The 6604-nt window shown below is 41.0% G+C and overlaps 1 pseudogene; it reads left to right on the top strand.

Annotated features, from left to right (window-relative positions):
• The first annotated feature begins 324 nt into the window (after positions 1 to 324).
• LOC123939273 lies at positions 325 to 6366 on the top strand (annotated as a pseudogene).
• Positions 6367 to 6604: the final 238 nt, after the last annotated feature.

The following is a 6604-nucleotide window of genomic DNA, read 5'->3' as shown; positions in this document are numbered from 1 at the left end:
TTCTGCTGAGGGGGTGTCAGTGAAGGAAATTCATCGTAAAATTGCTGACTCTTCAGCTGCATCATGAAGGACAAGCAGAAGTTATCCAGGATTTTATCCCTAGTTTCCAGCACAAAACAAGTCCTCAATTCATCTCTGCAAAAATGAATAAATGAAGATACATAAATATAGTGTAACTGAGAGTATTTTTTCCTGACCAGCAATAATTGCTTGGCATCCCGGTAACAGTACCTCACTGCTGGCTCCAGAAGTGGGTCCCTGACCCAGGTCATGGCAATCACATAATGAACAGCTCTGGTCAGTGACTCGTTCAGGAGACTGGACATGGTTGAAATTGGTACAGTGAAACTCATCTAAGGATCTGCTTGAGCAACTGAAGGATAGACTCTCTCTTTTTGCTGACTGGGAGCTGTGAGATTGTCAGTCTGGGGCATCTGGGGATATCTTGGTTGAGAGAAGTCTGCTGAGGGTGAGAAGGGAGCAGGGGTAGTGAGGGAGAAATTGTGTCCCAGTAACATTGTTTTGGTTCCTGGATCTGACAGTATAACAAGTAGGTCTACTCCTTAACTGTTCTTTGGGTGATCAGTAAATTACCTTTTGGGGGGGTATGTATGAGGTAGAGTTTATGCCAGTTTTAATTGGCTCTTTTATTACTTGTGGCCAAACATGTATTAACTAATAGAGATAAATAGCTATTTATAGTATAAATTGCTTCACAAATTACTGAGTTCTTCATTTCCAGAATGGTTCATTTAAAATCAAGTCTATCAGAAAAGGAAATGCTACATTACTGGAGAATCCTAAGTCTTTTTCAGCCTTGTTGATTGAGCTTAGGTTTCTGTCTGTTACCTGAGGAAAACAGTGCTTGTGAAAGAAAGAGAGAGAGAGAGAGAGAGAGAGAGAGAGAGAGAGAGAGGAGTGGAGGAGAGACTCGGCACCATAACATCACCAGATTGGCCAGCATCATTTCGGAATTACAATTTACTTCTTGTGAGTGACAAAATATACCCATACCGGAAAGAACTGACACACGAAAATTTGTTTTCAAAAGAATTAACAAATGTGTAGGTTGGCTGAGAGAAAGAGATGTGGCCACTGAGGCATAGTGGCTGAAAAAGATATTTCTTCTTTTCCTTCCTTCCCCTAAGTGCACCATCTAAAGGAGGAATTACTATCAAACACAAACATCCTCATCACAGTGACAACCTTAGCAGAGACCAGAGGAGAAAGTGCCCACTGGCCCTGTTCCCAGGGGTTTGAGTCAAGAAGACAGGAATCTGTGTAGAACATCTGGGGCAGGACAGCAGACGCCTAATGGGCAAAGTCTAGGACCAGAGAAGGTGCGTTTTATGAAACAGAAATACAAATAAATAGCTGATAACAGAAGACAGAGCTTCTCCTGACTGTTTAGAAACCACTGGACTCTGGTTCTATTTATAAAGATGACATGTTCCACAGAACCAGTTTTCTCTGTTACTAATTGAGGCTAAAGCATCAACATATTCCAGAAACATGTGGGAAGGGATGAGATGTGGGTTCAGGGCTCCGACCTCTCTAATGAAATCACTCTGCATCTGGGTCAGGACACATGTAGAGTGATTTGTACTTTTTCCTCTCAGTAACTAGGAGAGACATAGGTGCACATTCTTCCTCTAGATTTCTAGCCCTTCTCACCTTCCTGTCGGTTTCATCTTTCTTCTTTTTGGCTTGTCTGCCACCCCTACCTCTTTTTCATTCTCTTCTAACAGAGAACGTGCCTGGCTGCTTAAGGGATATGGATTCTGGTTTGGAACTGGCTATTCAACTTCAGGTGTCTTATTTAATCTCTCTGGACTCGAATTTTCTCATCTGAAAAATGGACTTAGATAAGTGTTTACCTAATTCATGTTTCCTAAAATATGAAGAACTGGGTTGCCTGCATGGATATTGAAGACCCTGAGACATATTTCAGTGAAGAATCATATTCAGCTTTGTTTTGTCAAGGATGGTTCAAATTCATCTGAGAACAAAATCTCTTAAAAAAAAAAAATGGGGACACCTGAGTGGCACGGTTGGTTGAGCATCCAACTCTTGGTTTTGGCTCAGGTTGTCATCTCAGGTCCTGGGATTGAACCCCACGTTGGACTCTAAATTCAGTGAGAAGTCTGCTTGAAATTCTCCCTCCTTCTTCCTCTGTCCCTCTTCCTATGCTCTCTCTCTCTCTCTCAAATAAGTCTTTAAAAAATAACATGTAGCTACATGTCACTATTCTATGGTATACAGGTTGAAAATTGCTGGTTTTGGGCAATCCTTGGATTGGTTCTCTAAACTTTCTTTTTACCATCCTTCCATTTAGAGTAGTTAGGAACAAAAATTACATTTCTCAGACTTGGGTAGCTAAGGTTTCGTATTTGGATTACATCCTACCAATGAGATGAACTCATGGGATATGGGGAAGACATTTTCATTTCTTGCCCAATCCTGATGGATACACTAACCTAGACAAGCTCTAAAAGTCTTGTTCAACTCTATGGGATTTTTATGTTTTCTCTCTCGGCCATTCCTCTTCTTAGGCAAAAACCTCATTTAGCTATCATGAATCTGGTTCATTTATCTTTTCTTTTCTGGGTTGTAATACATCCCAAGAAATAGACCAAGGACAAATTAGGAAAGAGTAAATGCTAGCTGGGGATCATCTTTCTCTGAAATTTCCATCATCTTCTATAGTTCATTTCTGATTCAGTGTGCTACAGTTCATCTTGGGGTCTTACAGCAATTCCAAAAAAAGAGGCTTGCTAAAAAGTTAGAACTATAACCATGATGCCCCATAGATCCTCTGGCCACAATTATGAGGCTGGGTTGAGCTGGCTACACAGACTGCTTCACTTCAGCATCCCCTGTTAATTTTATAGGGATGATTGTATTTCTCATCACATTTCAGGAGCATCTTAAATGCTGCTCCACTTAAAGAAGACAGTCTAGGATGGGTAGGGCCTAGCTCTGGCTCCCTGATGGCTTAGTAAGCAGCTTGGTCAGGACAAATAACTACTGTGTCCCTTAGATTATCTGGGTCTAAAATCAATGAAGCAGCATTTTTCCTAGCTGCCAGTACTTTAGACAAAGAGCAGATCTTGTATGTAGGTGGTGAGTTTTAAAACTGAGCTTTTTAAGTGAGTGTCAGATATTACCAAACTCGCTCCTGAACCTGATTCCATGAAGGTTAAACCCTGGAAGCTGGACTCATCAAAACATGAGATGAAGAGAATTTCTGGGTGGATGGTCCTTTGACAAAATTGGACAGTGGTTAAAATTTGTCTTTTTCTCCTTCCAAATGACAGAAGTTCAGGTTTCCAACTTTTAGCACTAGAAAGCTTTCCCTAATCTCCTCTGCCCCTTAGAACTGTGCAGTGTTTTAAGTCTGTCCTTCTCAGAGCAAGGAAAAATAGTAAGTTCATTTATCCTGAGGCTTTTGCTTTAACCCTGGCATCCCATCAGTCCTGGATAACTTCAGAGAGCATAAATACCAGGGTCCCACAGCTAGAAACCCAACAGTTGGTCTTGGATGGGGCCTGCGTATACTAACTATTCCAAAGCTCCCAAGGGTTGAGAACCACTAGGGTGTTGTTACCTAAACATGCCTCTTCAAAGAGAATCATGGAAAAATTTCCAGGGATCAACTAATCTTCTCCCACTCCTACTCAAAATTTCCATAAAGCAGATTATTGCCATTCACTTTTATTTGTAAGCTTCAAGGTAACCAAACCAGAAGTACAGCTCTTTCCATAAATAAAAAGCTCATAAAATCTTGAGATAATGCCAAAGTTAGTTCAACATAAAGCTTCTATCTAGTAGCTGGTACTTTGTTCTAGAAATTCTGTGCCCATTCTGCTTCCTGGCTTGACTTATGCTCGATTATCCCACCCTTGAATACCCCTAGAACCTGGTTTTCATCCTTTGCCCGGTATCCTGTTCTTCACCTAATCCTCCAGTACTAACCTGATGACAAACACATGGGCTTTGAGTTAGATCTTGTACAAGTCTTGACCCCACCACTCTGTAACTCAGGATCCCTTGGGAAAATTATTTGGAGCCTTGGTTTCTTCATCTGCACAGTAGGAATGATATTTCTTATTCTACCAGTTCAGACTTTTACACATAGTAAATATTCAATAATTGTGAGGCCTCTTTCCCTTCAAATCTCATTGTTTACTTTGTACTTATTTCTACCTATTGTTTATATGACCATAGCCCAAAAGGTTTCTAAAAGCAGGATTCAGAGTATCAGTATAAAGATGTTTTAGGCACAGTAAGACCTCTTAGCTCCCACCATAAGGGGTCGACCAAGGCATTCAGGACAGTGATGGGATGGAGGAAACTAATAGATTCAGTGGGAGGAGTCATTTGAAGAAACCTTTGGTAGTCACCAGTGGGAAGCTGAAAAATAAACCCAGAGGAGACCTGGAAAGGGCAGACCACCAGATATCCAAGTAGGAAGCAGAAATCCTGACTGGAGTCTGTTTCAAACCACAGACTCTGAATTTAGGGAAGAAAGCATTAAAAACAATAAATTACCTAAAATGGCAAATTTAAGATTCAACTGTCTCAAACTGTAACAACTTAGGCACTTGTAAAAGAGAAATATTCCAGATGGCAAAGTGGAAGGATGAATTATGGAGAAGGAAGTGGCTAATATCCTGTGCAATACAAAAAAAAAAAAGCTTTCCTTGCAGGAGCCAGGCTGGGGAGCCTGGTGTTTCTGTAGACAGAAGTGGGGTGCCATTTGATCAGGGTCGGCTGGCCCCACTGGCCAGCCCTAGGTGCTTAGGGTTCAAGTTTGGTTTCAACTTGCCGTCTGTCTTCTAAGAGATTCTGAAACAAATGACCTTGCTGTCTTAGGAGGGGCAAATAGAGTGACTACCTAACATGCATAGGACTTTTATTTGACTTGGTCCATCTGGCCTCACTATTTAATTCAGGATCCCATGGGCCTAGGTATGATTTCAAATTGCATCTTTTTTTTTTTTAAGGATTTTATTTATTTGACAGACAGAGATCACAAGTAGGTAGGTGGAGGGGGAAGCAGGCCCCCAGCTGAGTAGAGACCCCTATGCGGGGTTCGATCCCAGGACCCTGGGATCATGACCTGAGCTGAAGGCAGAGGCTTTAACCCACTGAGCCACCCAGGTTCCTCTCAAATGGCATCTTATACTTCTTATCTTATACCTCGTATACTTATACTTTTCATCTTTTACTTCCCTTTATATCAGGTCACTCCAGCTCTGGAACCAAGGGGACTGAATCTGAACAGGTAAACTGGAGACAGGTGAAGGAATCTAACTGCATCCTTGTCAAAGGGGCCTTAGTTCTGGCTTCTTAAAGTGTAGTCCTCAGACTGCATGATCTGACTATATGATGCCTCAGTATCACCTCTGAGATTACTTGAAATGCAACACCCTGGCTGCTCTATAGCAAGCCACAGACACTAGTCTTTGTTCTGCAGGATGGGGGTTAAAAGTGGTCAAGAATAAGGCTTACTTCAAGAGACACCATGTGAAATTTAGAAAAAGATGAGAGGGTAAAACTGATTACTATACTGAGAAATGCTTGGTAACTCAGGATAAAAATAAGTACAACACACCTAAATACAGGATGATAGTGCATGATTAAAGGAGATGCCATTTGTCAGATTGTTTATGCCTGTAGAGAAGGAGAATGATAGTCTGTGCAGCTTATGCTTATGAACTCCCAATGTATGGTATGAAGGTTGGCCTGAAAATTATGATGCATTATTGTATGGGCATGTTGCTGGTCCGCAGACTTCTCAACAGGTTTGGTATGGACAAGATTGTATGAAGGCCAACTGGAGGTGACCAGAGATGAATACAATATGAGAAGATTGATGGCCAATGTGGTGCCATCACCTACTATCTGGATGCCAGAACTACTACTGGAAATGAAGTTTTGGGGGCACTCAAGGGAGCTGTGGATGGAGGCTTGTCTACCCCTCACAGTACCAAATTATTCCCTGGTTATGATTCAGAATGCAATGAATTCAATGCAGAACTACAATAGAAGCACATCATGGGTCAGAATGTTGATTATATGTGATACCTAATGGAAGAAGATGAAATACTTATAATAAACAATTCTCTCAATACGCAAACAATGTAACTCCAGACATGATGGAGGACATTTTAAAGAAAGCTCACACTGTTATATGAGAGAACCTATTCTATGAGAAGAAGCCTAAAAAAGAAGTGAAAAGGAAAAAAGTGGAACCATCCCAAAATGTCTCTTGCCCAGGAGAGAAACTGCATAGCTCAGAAACTGCATAGCTCAGAAAAAGGCAAGCTTCCTAGCACTCATGAGTGGGCGGTTGAGAGATAATAAACCAAACCACATTTTTCTATTAAGATTTTTCAGGTAAAGATAATAAACTTATTCATCAAGCAGCTAAAAAGAAAGAAAAGGAAATCTACCAAATCAGAACCTGCATTTTAACATGATCTGCTAAGATGTTTCATATGTATGTTAAGGTTTGAGAAACAACATACTCATAGATTTTATATGCAAAGGAAGAATACAGACCCTCAAAGAGCCCTGTATGCATCAGAAAGGACACTGC

The sequence above is a fragment of the Meles meles genome, chromosome 3 (genome assembly GCF_922984935.1).
Source record: "Meles meles chromosome 3, mMelMel3.1 paternal haplotype, whole genome shotgun sequence".
Taxonomy (NCBI): Eukaryota; Metazoa; Chordata; class Mammalia; order Carnivora; family Mustelidae; genus Meles; species Meles meles.
This window is presented reverse-complemented; position numbering and strand designations above follow the sequence as displayed.